Source organism: Cynocephalus volans, chromosome 1 (genome assembly GCF_027409185.1).
Source record: "Cynocephalus volans isolate mCynVol1 chromosome 1, mCynVol1.pri, whole genome shotgun sequence".
Lineage (NCBI taxonomy): Eukaryota > Metazoa > Chordata > Mammalia > Dermoptera > Cynocephalidae > Cynocephalus > Cynocephalus volans.
The window spans coordinates 87,162,260-87,177,156 of NC_084460.1; positions in this window are offsets into that span (position 1 = coordinate 87,162,260).

Sequence of the window (14,897 nt, forward strand, 5' to 3'; positions counted from 1 at the left end):
CTGGAGTGGAAGATAAGGCTGACGGATGCAACGGGTGGAAGGTTGCACCCATGCGGAAGTAGAGGAGTTTCTGTCTCTCAGAAACCACGGGGTTTCTCATAAGGAAAAGGCTGGCGGCTATTTTGTGCTCAGTGTATGTAAAATGGCACTGGTCACATCCAAAATTCATCATACAGCTACCTAATGAAGCTTCCATCAATGCCCAAATGAGCAGGATTTGGAGAGCTTCCAGACTGCTGAACACACGGAGGTTCCTGGAGAGTGGCACACCTGGAGAAGACACGGACTCTCCACATCCTTTCCATAGACTGCACTACGTAGCTCTTCATCTGGTTGCTCTTTTATATGCATTGTAATATCCCTTGTAATAAATACTTAAATGTAAGTAAAGTGTTTTTCTGAATTCTGTGAGCCACTCTAGCAAACCAATTAAACCTGAGGCGGGGGTCATGGGAACCCTGGTTTACAGCCAGTCAGTAAGAAGCACAGGCCACAGTCTAGGGTTTGCAATTGGCATCTGAAGTGGAGAGCAGTCCTGTGGGACTGAGCCTGCAACCTGTGAGGTCTTGTGCTATTCCAGGTAAACAGCATTCAGAATTGAATTGAATTGAATTATAGAACAGGAAATTGCTATCCGAAAATTGCTTGATGGGTGTGTGTGGAAAAACCCACAAGCATTTTGGTGACGAGAGGTGATGTATACTGTGTTAAATATCGTATTGACTGTGAGACAGCGAAGCGAAACAGGTTTTTTGTTTGTTTGTTTGTTTTTTCTCTAGATACAGGGGCAAAAAATTGTGCCCTTACACCTCTTAAAGGAGATAACCCAAGGTAGCATCTAGCTCCAAGTTCAGGATCTCTTTGTGATTCAACATCCTCTTTTTCAGGTCTGGCCATGGCTTTATGTTATCTGGTGGTCTGTGAACTAGAAAGAAAAACTAAGAGAAACTATTCACCCTCCCCATCCCACACCCATGCCTTCTACACATGTCCCACATACAATTATAAAGCAGAGACAAGATAACCACACTAAAAACTCCCATTGCCAAAGTAGAGTATTGGGAAAGACATAGTCGTCCCTGGTCCACAACGTTAATGACTTCCAGTGGCAGGCATAGTGTAGACCAACTATCTGGCCCATGGAGCAAGTTTATTTATTAGATTTTGATTCTGTTCCCTGGAAGAAATTCCCTTGTCCAGTATTCTTCATAGTTGTTGGTTCCATCGAATGAGAGATTTTTCCTTGTCCATTATCCTCTATGGCCACCAGAAGCAGGAATTAAAGAGTATGTCCTCTTTGGGAGCGGCACAACTTTCAGTTACTACATACTGGTACAATTTTATTGCAACTAGGGAGTGTGTTAAGGCTTGAAGAAATCAAAGGATTTTTAAACCCCAGCTCATGGTTTCTTTGGCAATGTATTTGTCTTAGAAACTTAGTAGGCTTTTGATCTATTTGTTTCCAATACGTTCTAAATCCAACAACTACTCCCAAAGTTCTTTCCTGGACATAGTTCTCTGATTTGCATTTTTTAAAAAACTTCTTTGCTTTTGAAAATTGAAATCAGTATTATTTACTGTCTCTGTAGTATGTATTACTAAGACCAAGCCTACTTTTCTGTTCATATGTTAAACAACATTGAGACCAACCAAAAATAACCTAGCTGCTTGCTCCAGGACATTCTTGCTCCTGAGATAATACCATGAAACAACTAATATAGCAACTTTTCAAAGCTTGCTCATCAAGGCCCTTACCTTGCTGTGCCCAGCAATCCAAAGTTTTGGAAATCTTCAAATCCATTTTATTTAGCTAACTCTCACATGATTTTAAATATGTCTTGGTCATTGTTTGTTCTTGAGATTAATTCGAGGTTTTCCAGCCAGAGAGCTAAGGTGTGTTGGTAATGAAAAAATTGCTTGATTTTTATTCACTATTTTTCCAGTGATGAGGCACCCATTTTGCTGGGTCTCTCATTTAAGAGATCTTCAAGGTCTTGATACTTGTTGAAAAACTTCATGGTTTCTAACAACTTCAATCTTTGAGAAAGAGGGGAAAAAAAACCAAATGAGAATCTAAAACAAAAAATTTTAAAGCTCTCAGGGGCCTTTGAACTTCTATGGTCTAAGGTATTTCTATTGTCCTTAATGATAATGAAATTGACTCCTTTTTGCATTCGTGAATTTTTCTGTTATAGGTTAGAAACGGGCTGATTCGTGAATTTAGGAATATCACCTTTAATCCTAGACATTGTCCTGTTGCCTGCAGATATGGCCAAATATTGCAAGGGTCTTATGCGATATATTCAGTCTTAACATCGTTACCAGGTATAGGGAACCTTTCCTCAACATTCTCCTAAACAAACTTTCCATCATCTAAAATGTTGGATATTTGGTTTTCTGGAAGAGATGTTAAAGATGGAAAGCCCTTTAATTTCTATGGAGTAGACATTTCCAGCCACTGTTAACCATTAACCCGGTAGTAATCTTTGAGGAGTTTTACTATGGGACAAATTCTTGATTTATACCCACCAATTTAAGAGATATAAACCACCCTCAGCTCATTGGAAGACTCCTGGCATCCTCCAAACATGGATAATCAAGAATGGACAGCTTCTAGATATTTGGATCAAGCGGACGACTGCATGAAGTAGACAGCTTCTTCCCAAAACCCACAGAACAAGATCCAGCTGACTGGAGCCACAGATTACCATGCTTTAATCTGCATGATCTTGTTTATTTTTTCTGTTTTATATATTCTCTACTGCTTTAGGTTCTGGATTTGCTAACATACACTTGTTATTTTTTTTAACTGTGACACCCCATAAAGCCACTCTCCTTAATATTATTTGCATCACTAGCAACTTTTTGAGATGCATCCAGTGTCTGGCTATAATTTTCTTGTGATTTGGCTAAATGTTAAATCAAACAAACCCAGTTCTATTAGCACCAGTCCTTTCTAATGAATTAGCCAGTATCTTGGTTGATTGGATTCGACAACTAATCTTGTAAACGATACAAGAGACCATACAGTCCAAAAGCTAAACTAATTACATGTAACATCTAGTATGGGATGTTTCTGTCTTTGTTAAAAAACATCTGGGGACTTTTTTTCTTTTCTGGGTGGCTGGCCAGTATGGGGATCAAACCCATGACCTTGGTGTTACGAAGCTGCACTCCAACCAACTGAGCTAATCAGCCAGCCTCCAGCATCTAGGGTCTTTTCATAGTACAGGTTGAGTATGCCTTGTCCAAAATGCTTGAGACAAGAAGTGTTTCAGATTTTGAATTTTTCTGAAGTTTGGAATATTTGCACATACATAATGAGATATTTTAAGGATAGGACTCAAGTTTAAGCACAAAATTCACTTATGTTTCATATACATCTTATATACGTAGCCTGAATATAATTTGATATAATTTTTAAAATAATTTTGTGCATGAAACATATGACCAATCACATGTGGAATTTTCCACTTGTGGCATCATGTCAGTGGTACTCAAAAAGTTTTGGATTTTGGAGCATTTTGGATTTCAGATTTTCAGATTTGAAATGCTCATTGTGTAGTTGGCTTTTGTCACAAAGCTTTTACAGTAACAGTTTGGAATATGACTAAGAAAACTATAGTGTGCAAGTGGTGATTCAATTCAGGGCAGACCTGGACATAATATTCTCTTTAAACTTATGGACTTTTCAAGAGCCTTTATTATCTCTAGACCTTCTGGCAAACAAATAAGTAAATTACATGCTACAGGCTCTTCACATTGGGAGTTGGATCTGTTCTCTTGCTTTAATTGGGCACTCTTTACTTTTGGGTTAGAAGTGGATTACAAAATCTGATCATAAACTTTTTCTTAATGTTTGCCTGTGTTGCAGTGCTCAAATATGTTATCTTCAGACTCTTAAATGCTGTTATGCAACCACTTTTCTGTCAAATGGCCCAGTAGTGGTAGTCCAATGAGAAAACTTAATACATAATCATGACTCATCAAATAGTAATGAACATTTGGATTGATCATGCCCCCCGGTGATAGATGATCTATCCTCTAGAATAGGCTGAAGAATGACCAAAAGCGGGGATTGATAACTGAAGCCAATAACATTTTTTGTGTCTGTGTTAAACAATACTTAGACTATACTTTCTTATGCCTGTGACCATAATATGTTTTCTCTGAGTTAACCAATGATGAGATGAGGCATATATCCCTGTCCGTTTTTAAATAGTATGGAGACCAAACACAAGTTAGATGTTGCTCCAGAAAATACCTTTTCCTAGAAATAAGGCCATAAAGAAACTAAAACGCTCATTAAGAACAACAGCTTGCTTATCAAGGCTGTTTCAAGACCATTGCCTCATTATGCCCATGTATCCAAAGATAGTATGTCATAATTGGTCCATTCTAAACCAGATCCTTGCTTTGCAATACCTGTCTTAAAATCACTCAACTCAGGCCCTAAAGCCTTCCTATCATTCCCTAATTTTCAGCTTTTGAAAGACTACAAGTTTAATAATAAAATCATATTTGTTTGATTAATACATTTTTTCTGGTGGTGTTTGTGAAGGAAATTCAATACCTATTGCCTCTATTTCTCAGTTAGGTGGGACTATCTTTAGGCTATCTGGAACACAGAAAGGCTTGTGTGAGAAGGAAATGCTGTCAATCTGATTTGCTCAAGGTTGAGACACTTTGCTTAACTGAGCAATCATAATGAGCTTTTGTCCTTCAAAACCATTTTTGGTCTTTTGTTCTTTTACTCGAGATTCAAAAGCAATTGATTTTTCTAATATTCCAATCCTTCGAGGCCTTACATTTCTGGATTATCTATTCCCCTTTATTTTTTCTTTAAACCAAACCACCTAATTCTCCCACTAGTGCATCTCTTTGTTGTTATACTTTGTGAAAAGCAGAATGCAAAAGTAATCCAGCCTCTAACTTTTTGCAATCACTTTGCCTGGATCTACAGGCTCAGAAGACATGTGATTTGTACTCCAGATTATTTAAGATGACAGTTCTGCTGTTTTGCCATTATAAAACATAGGTTTTATCTTTTTAGCCCTCACTATCAATTTCTTTGCTATCTACTGCTTGTCCACTAGCTAACACCACTTATGATATCAATTTCTGTATTAGTTTGGATGATAACTGTAGACACACGGATTCTAAAATGCCAGTGGATTAACACAACACCTATTTATAGTACACTCACGGAACAGTCCAAAGCAGGTATTCGTGATTATGGAGAACTTTTTTCAACAAGGTGAATCCATCTTGTGTTTCTACCATCTTCGATTCCTGCTTTTCAAGATTGATGTGGTCATCTGACTCAAATTGGGGAATGGGGAAAGGGATCACAGAGAACTGCATGCAGGAGGTTTGTAATGCGCTCGGCTAAATTGTCACACATCACTTGCACTCACGTTTAATTGTTACAACTCAATCGCAGGGCCAAACCCAGCTGCAAGGAAGCATGGAAAATGTGGTATAGCTATGAGCCTAGGAAAAAAGAAAATGAGTTTGATGTAAAGCTAGTCAGTTTCTGCCACAGTTGTGCTTGGTAAAACACACAGGTTACTGCATATGTAAACAGAAGCCCTGAGACTGTCAGGCAGTAGATGATACTGTCAGAAAGAAAGATGGAAGAGCTCAGCCTGTAATGTGGCTGGAGAAATGGTTGGTGAAAGACATTAATTATGATATGTATCAGGAAAGACATAAAATATGATAAATGTGAGTAGAATATACAGAGTTTCTGTACAGAATTTGTGGATAAATGTGTTCCTTTTGAAGAGAACATTGGATATAAGTGTTTAGGGGCAAAAATGACTAAGACCTATTTGAAGGGGAGTGAGAGGACTTTCTTGGCTATGACAGATTTTTTCAGCCTAAGAAAAATTTAAAATGACTAGGGAGGTTGGAACAGGGTACAGATAATTTAATGTCACTCACACTAAAATGTCTCATTCTAGGGCCATTCGAATAGTATTGATCATTTAGAGTCAATGTCTACTTATAATTTTATTCTCTTCAGGCATGCTGCATATAATTCAGCATTTGATGTTTTCATTTAGGTGGAAGAGAGTTCTGTGTGAAGAAGAGATACATGGACTCAAAAAGGGATAGATTGGAAATGGGCTATTATGCATTCATTATGTTCTTTCGATGTCAGCAGGAGTTTTCTGGGTTGCCAGTAGTTGTGTGCATAATGGGTGAAAGATTGAGTCCTAATGACTGCGACTGACTGGCTAGCACTGCAGATGCTGCTAAGCACAACTTTGTTGGAACATAATAGCTTTGTTTGAGGTGATTAGACATTCCAGATAGGTCATTTAAAGATGCACAGGTAAAACTCTAATTTTCTCTGTTTAATTATGTTATTCTAGTAGATAATATACCTGCTTTTTAAAATAAAAAATTGATAATAAAATCTTTCAAAAGACATAGTCTATTTTAAATGAGCAGAGAGTCAGTTCCTAATGTAGTGTTCACATAGGGCTTCATCATAATAAAAAAAGTTAATTTTTTATTTTTGTATCCCAGTAACCTGAAATATGCTTCAAAGAAGCACAGCAAGCTGTTTAGGAAGGATGAGAAAAACAGAAATATCTGGATGCAATCTTATGTCTCCCTAGTGATCTTTTTTTCCTAAACAAGGGGACCTAAGATGTTCCTTGATGGGAAGAAAAATCATAATTATATTCAATTTAACCTTGTTGATAAGTAGGATGACCGTATGATTTACCAACCAGATTGGGACATTTTGAGAGTGAAAATGGTACTATTAATAATTACTCTGGGATCACAGATATTAACTAGGACATATGGCCACCTATTGATAAGCCTACATGGGTAACCGAGATTGGTGAGGAAGGTGAAAATCTAGCCTTAATTTACCAATTACCAGACATTTCTATGTGGCAGGAACTCCACTGAGCACTATCTATGCATTATCTTATTTAATTCACACTCACACATGAGGTAATTATTATTATAACCATATTCTAAATGAAAAAAATATGGCTTACAGAGATTAAGTAACTTCTCCAAGATTCACTATTGGGTATGTGGCAAAGGCTGATTTCAAGTTTTATGTGTTTATTTAAATTATGGAAAATAACACTATCGGCAGTTTGACAGTAAAGATATAAATAACCCACGGTTCTAATTATATCTTTAATATCACTATTGTAATTTTTAACATTTTACTTCTGGCTTGTTTTAAAGTGTGCTATTTTTCTCTAAGAAATTAATCACCAGAGTAATAAGACATATGATTAAAAAAAATTAAACAGCACAAAAAAAACCATAAAAACCGAAAGGTACCAGCCCTCTTCACACTTGATACCTCAAGCTTCACAGTGAAGAAGTAATAATTTTTAGTAATTTTTATTTTCACTTATTCTAGAGTTTATCTCAATAACCCTAAAATAATATGCTCACTCCCCATTTTGTGCTCGTATTTATTTCAGAGCTAACAATTCAAAAACATAGCATGTTCCTTCCATTTGGTGAGATTTTGTTTAATATCTTTGAATTAAATTTCTGGTTTTTTAAATATAAATCCTGTTCCTTAATTTTAAACCTTCCTAGGTATTTTATTATTTTTGATTATGTAACAAATAGAATTTTTTTTTCCATTCACATATCTAGATATTAATGCAGTGGAGGCAGAAACCTAGGTATTTATATGCTTTTAACTTGAGCCAGCCATCTTACCAAATTCTCTTATTAATTTTTGTAGGCTTTTTTTTTTCTTACTACAACTTTTGGGATTTTCTAAATATCATCACCAAAACATTCTTTTTTCATAATATTGATAATGATTGTTTAATTCTCCTTTTTATCATATTTGCTAGAATGCCAAAAGAAATACGAATAATTGCAGTGATGGAGGACATTTCTGCTTGTTTGTGATTGTAATGAAACTGTTTTACCACTTAGAATGAAGTTTGCTGTTGTATTTTGGTAAATCTCTAAGTAATTTCCTTCTATTACTATTTGGCTTACATTTTAATAGCTGATTAACTTCATCAAATGCCATTTTAGCATCTGGTAATAAAAGTTTTTAATTTTTTTTTCTTTAATTTGTAAGGTAATGAATTAAATTGATAGATTTCCTCATTTTGAACCACCCATTCATTTCTGGAGTAAACTATAATGTGACTCTGTGTTTGGAGTTCTGTGGAGTTCTTCGGTGAAGACCATTCTGACATTTCACATTCTGCACTGAATTTTTCTGCTCTCTCTTCTTCAACACTCAGAAGTCTCCCTACCTTATTCTTAACTTAGAGTATTTTCAAGGTTTGCTTCTGGATTTTTATTTTTCAGCATCATGCCCAATTCATCTCTTTGATCTCTTCTTTTGCCTGTCATTTTTATCAGGGATGCAATCCTTATTAGGCTTAGGGATAGAGGGTAGGTAGACTTAAGGATGTGAGGGAGATAATACATGTGCTATTTCTGCCATGTGGAATCAGAATTGTGGAGCTAGGTTTGACTTCAGGTCTTTCTTAATCTGAAACATATGCCTTAAGTACTATGCTGCCTCTATAACATTAAAAATTAGAGCTCTTTCAGTAGTAATTACATATACATGGGAATGAAGATTGAAATTGAAGTGTAATTACTGTGGAAAGTCAAAAGAATGGGAAAATAAGTTAAAAAAGTAGCAGAAAAAATCTGGAGCTGACCACCATCATTGTAGCACTTGACTGACGTCAAAAGTGGGCATGGCCACTGAGACTTATGTATCATCTAAACATGGGGAGAACCAGATCTTTGTAAGATATTTCCCATATATTTCTTTAATTAGGAAGCGATTTTATACCTTTGCTGATAAAGAACAAATTATTTATGCTAGAACAGAGTCGGTGTGCTAATCCCAACATTTTGGGAATGTATTTGTGTAAGTGTGAGTATGTGTCTGATAAATAGGTGAAAAACACTCTGTAGAATTGCCCAGTATTGTTGTAATAGAAAATTTGAAATATGTTTTTGCATACATACTACATATAAGGCTAAAATTAATATCTTTCAAATCAACATTTCATTTTTTATGTAGCGTTTGCCCCTCTATAAAGAATAGAGCTGAAGCATACATAACCGTTACCATAGCATGTGAACACAACCACTCGCGTTACTTGAGTTCTCACTGGCTGTTCAGGTGTCAATGGCTAACACAGACTTTTATCATAGATGCTCATTGTAACATTACTGTAATGTCTTTTACAAAGGATTTAGGAAAATTAATTAGTAAAATTTAATCATAATAAAACTGGGTGAAATTTAAATGTAAATGAGCACTGGAGTTCAGGTAAACGCTTGAGGTTGAAGTTAATGCAGTAAGTATTTAGAGTATATATAATTTTATACTAATTGGAATAAATAATTATGTTCTCTGTCCAGAAGCAAACTTTTAATCCCAGTTCATTTTAGTTAATATTTTTGTAATATATGTTAACAACAACCAAAATTTGTTTACATGAAACTTTTCAGCTATGAATTACTGTTCTCCAGAACTATATCTATCTATCTATCTATCTATCTATCTATCTATCTATCTATCTATCTATCTATCTATCTATCTATCTATCTATCTATCTATATTTAACCTTTTTGGTATAGGATAGTACCTCATAAAGATCTCTATCACACTAGTTTTTACTTTTAATAGCTTGTTTTTCTTTACTTGACTTCCTGCACATGGGTTAATCGTGTAAGTCTTTGCATTACACATGCCTGGAGTTAGCTGTACTCCATAGAACTGTGGGTCTTATTTCCTTGTATGTGTATCTTGACCTTTGATAAGCTGATGTCTCATAGAAGTTCACAGGTTTAATTTAATTTAATTTTATTTAACACTGTTAGTGTGTTATATCTTTGTGTTAGTTCACTAGGGCTACCATAAATAAGTACCATAAATGGGGTGTCTTAAAAAAAAGAAATTTATTTTCTCACAATTTTGGAAGTCCAAGATCAAGGTGTTGGCAGGGTTGGTTTCTTCTCAGGCCTTCCTCCTTGGCTTGTAGTTGGCTGTCTTCTCCCTGTGTCTTCACTTGGTTTTCCCTCTGTCTCTCTCTATGTCCTAACCTCCTCTTCCTATAAGGACACTGGTCGTAATGGATTAGGATTCACCCCAATGACCTCACTTTAACTTATTTACATCTTTAAAGGCCTTATCTGTAAATACAGTCACATTCTGAGGTACTGGAGCTTAGGACTTTAACATATGAAGTTTGGGGGACACAATTCAGCCCATAGCAATCTTACTAATCTATTAGCAAATTGTTAGTTACATGGAATTATAAAGAAATCACTTGATTTTTGCCGCATTTTTTTCTGTAAGAAATATTAATAAAAACTTCCTCTATTTACATAAAAGTATGCTATATTCATTGTGGAAAAAATAGAATTTTTATGGCACCTTGTAGTTCTGAAATTCTATAACTTTATCTCTCTGTACAATTCTTTCCACCTTTCTTGGCCTCCCATACACTGGCAGAACTGTTTTGGTTTTTTATTGTTAATATTAGGGAATGCAAATCTGGAAACATTACATTTGAAAAATATGATTAGAAAAATTGAGACTTTGTGATTTATAAAAAAATTCTAACAATCATTATTTGTGAATTAGCAAAGGAAGATATTCAAAAACCTATTTTCTTGTGTGGTTGGATAAACATTTACTTACTTCAATTTTTCAAATATTTCAGTTTACTGAACATTACCTAACATGATTTATCAGGATTGCTAAATTTTAAAAGAAAAAGGAGAAGAAAGTATTCAAAGTATATTTAACACTAACTTGAAAGTAATTTTATTATTATTTAATAATTTAAAAGGCACTTAGGGATCTTTGCCTCATTAGCAAAATTGTGAGTAATAGTTATTTTGAAATTTTAATAAAAGGAACAATGACATCTATTGCTTACTGAATTCCTCCTAAGTCTTTTACATATCTATTATTTAAAGTATAAAAACTGCAATGTGGGCATACAGCTTATCCATGAAAAAACTAAGCCTCATTCAAAAATTTAAGAAGACAAAGATAGGCAAAAAAAGCCCATTTGTCTTCAAAGTTGGTTCCTTTAAATATTATGCCAGAATAGAAGTATGGTTACTAGAACTTGCCAGGTGTTGAAAGGAAAGTTCCAAGGTGTGGGGAAAATAGAATAATTTAGTCAGGCTCCCTCAGCTCAGCTCTGGTTGGGGGTCAAGCAGCACATTTCTTGTAAACAAGTTGTGTGTGGGTGGAGTTAGTGCACATGTGCACCAGTGTATCTTTTTAGTTTTGTTGCTATTGTGTATTCTTCAGTTTGTGAAGCAGGCTGGCCAGCAGAGCTTGCATCTAAAAATAGAGCATGTTTACTCTGCTGGCATCTGCTCAGTTTTTTCTTTGGACTTTGCCAGGTAGCAGTTGAGTTTCTGAGTTTCTCTGTGGACTGCTTGGCTCATAGTGTTGTGTGTGCTGAATAAAGACTATTCCTTCTTCAGCCAAGGCTCCAAGGACCTTTTTGCCGGTTACCTAGCTCATAGACCTGTGTGTGAAGGGTTTGTGAACAGGATCAAGGGGTCTGTGAGCTCCAGATCCTATCCCTAAATCTACACAGGACATTGAGATTAGATGTGGGGTGATAAGGAGGTCTACTGGATCAGTATGATGTGATAAGGTCCTAGAACACAGCAATATTGTCAGATGTAGCAAGGATGAGGATTGGATAGTGCAGGAGCAGAAAGGGTGAAACCCTTCCTCACCCATCATAAGGGTCACACTGACACTCCTTATAACAAAAAACAGATTAACAAGAGAAAAACATAACAAATTAATGTAAGTTTTGTGTGACACAGGAGCCTTCAGAAATGAAGACTCAAAGACCCAGGGAAAACTGTTTTTATGCTTAGCTTTGATGAAGAATGAACAGCCGTGTAGAAATGTGATTGAACAAAGGGTGTGATATAATGGTGATGGATTGAGGGGGAAACCCAGTAAGGCCTGTTTTTTGTTCTTGGCCTCTCTGTGTTACATTCCTTCCTCTGGGTTATAGTGCAGGACCCCTCTGGAATGAGGGTCTTTTTTTCTTTTCAGGAACTCTTTTTTTTTTTTTTTTTTGTACCTGGCCAGTAGTGGGATCCAAACTCTTGACCTTGGTGTGTTACACCACCACTCACTAACCAATTGAGCTGACCATCTTACAACCTACAATCAGACAAGGTAGGTCAGAGAATTTCTTTATGGCTGGCTCCTACACAGAAAGGCAGAGGAAGGTTAGGGTAATATTTCTAGATTTTTTGGCTTGCTTTGTGGGAGAGGGGTTCTAGTATTTAAGACCTGCCTCGAGGAAGAGGAATTCTGGTTCCTATGACTCACTTCAGATGAAAAAGATGGGCAAGATATGGGAGGGTAGGAGAAGTTCAGAAAGAACTTGCTTCTGAGGCTGATTCTGAAGCCTTCCAATTTCCTTTAGTTCAAAGCACTCAGCATGCCAAAGCACCATACTTTGTGGGTATTGTTTTCTGAGCCCTAGCACCAACAAGAGATTCAGGTATAGATACATATTTACTTAGGATGTTTGAGAAAGGGTAAAGACTGAAAGGATGTCACATTTCTAATTCTGATTGATGTTTTGTTGCATTGAAGAATTGTGAAAGTTAATATTTATAATGCAATCATATTATGGAGAATGGTGTTTCCAACAAATAGCCACTGTAAACAAATTATCTTAATTTTCTATCATGGACACTTGGAGTGAAAACATTATGAGAAAATGATACCTAGAGTCAACCATCACTGTCAACTCCCAGCAGGTGAGAAACACTAATTGAGAAAAATGCATAATGGAGCTTCATTTGCATCCAAACAGAGTTTAGCATGTTATGACTACTATGTGCAATCTTATCTACAGCTTGAATGAAAGTCATCATTTATGTTTATGTATTTCACAGTATCAGTAAGGTGCTTGAAATAACATCAAAATCAAGGAACAAAGTGGCAGCAATATCAATAGGGCAGTCACATGTCTCAGGGACTTTTCTGTGCTACCCAATGGCAAGGATGAAGCGGAATCCAGGCTGGGAGATGGAGTAACCAAAAGCACCAACCTGATCACTTGCTGAAGGAAACCACAGGTGGGTGTATTTCCTGGGGTGGGGGACCAGGCTAGAAGGGTGGGCATCAGCATTTAGGCTGCCACTGAAAACAGCACCTTTCACCCAGCCACAGAGATGCCTTGCCCTGGACGCAAGGAGACTCAGTTAGGGACCACGCCCTGACACACCCATCTTCACACACCCTCTAACACCTTTTGTTTTACAGATGATTGCTTTATTTTTAGTAAAATACCCTTTAGGTTTATATGGTGCAAACATGATTATAATTTTGTATAGAGGCTTGTCTACATCTTTTTGGCATTTTTTTTTTCTTATAACTTCCTACTCTGGTCTTCACCTTATATTTTCCAAATTCAGAATTTTGCAAAATGCACTACAATTTCTTTTCCTTTGTCCTCATCATTCTTCTCATTCCATGAATAATTTTAAAACTTTAAAACTTCTTTATATTTTATACTTTATTGCATCTTCACCTCACCTGTAAATTATTTTTTAACTGTCGAATACCTTGTTTAAAAAAATATAAAGTTCAGTGCTTTATCTTATAAGAGTTGACTTTCTCCCTCCCTTTAAAATATTTCTCCAAGAAGTAAGTTTTATGTTGCAGTTCTCGCATTCTCCATGAACAATCTGCAGTTATGGTTGATGTGGTAATATCCAAGCTCTGGCTTCTTAGGGCGAGTGGATTATCCTTTTTTTTTTCTGTTTTATTTATTAAACAATACAGCAAGCAATAAAGGAAACAAAGAAACATTATAAAATAATTAACAGTTGTTTCCTGATGTGTTTATCATTTTACATGTATATATAATATAACAAAAACAAGTCAAGAAAATGTTGTCTTACATATCTATACACATATATATGTAAATTAAACAACCACCAAGAAATTGCACAATGTTTTATTAAGATATTACCTAAACTACAATATCACAATGCACTATAAATAATACTTTGGTTCTACAACCAAATAATTAAAATTATATATATAAATCACATGGTTGCTGTGTTTAGCACTGCCATTAATGTATAGTTCCATTCTTGTAAAGCCTAAGTTATTGACTACTGTAATAAATTCTTAATTATCCATCACCCAAATAGTTGTTCCCCCCCCCCACAGCTTTTATTCCTTTCTCATCAAGCCTATCACTTTTGTTGGATAATTTTTTAAATTATTCATATCTATTATCTATTTTTGTATTCCTATTATCAATTTAGGATATTTATACATGATAATGTTTGGGGTTGAAATAGCAATGTGTATCAAAACACATAGATACTGTCATGACAAATGCTATATAGGGTTGATCCTTGAACAACACAGATTTGAACTACGTGGGTCCGCTTACATGAGGGTTCCACATCTTTGAAGTTAACCAGCTGCAGATCAGATTGAAGATACACTGTTCGTGGATGTTGAACCTTAGTATGTGGAGGGCTGACTTGTCATATAAGCAGGTTCCACAGAGCCAACTGTGGGACTTGAGCATTCACGGATTTTGCTATGTGCAGGGGTCCTGGAACCAATCCCACATATTTATGGAGGCCTGACTATATTCTTTTAAGAGAATTTATCATCTGTATTAATCAGTTTGAGCTGCTATAAGAATGTATTATAGACTGGTTGGTTTATAAACAACAGAAATTTATCTCTCATAGTTCTGGAGGCTAGAAGGCTAGAGATCAGGGTACCCTTGTGGTCAAATTCTGGTGAGGGCCCTCTCTTGGTGGAGAGCAGAGAGGAAGCAGGTTCTCTCCTGACTCTTATAAGGGCAATAATCCCATTCATGAGA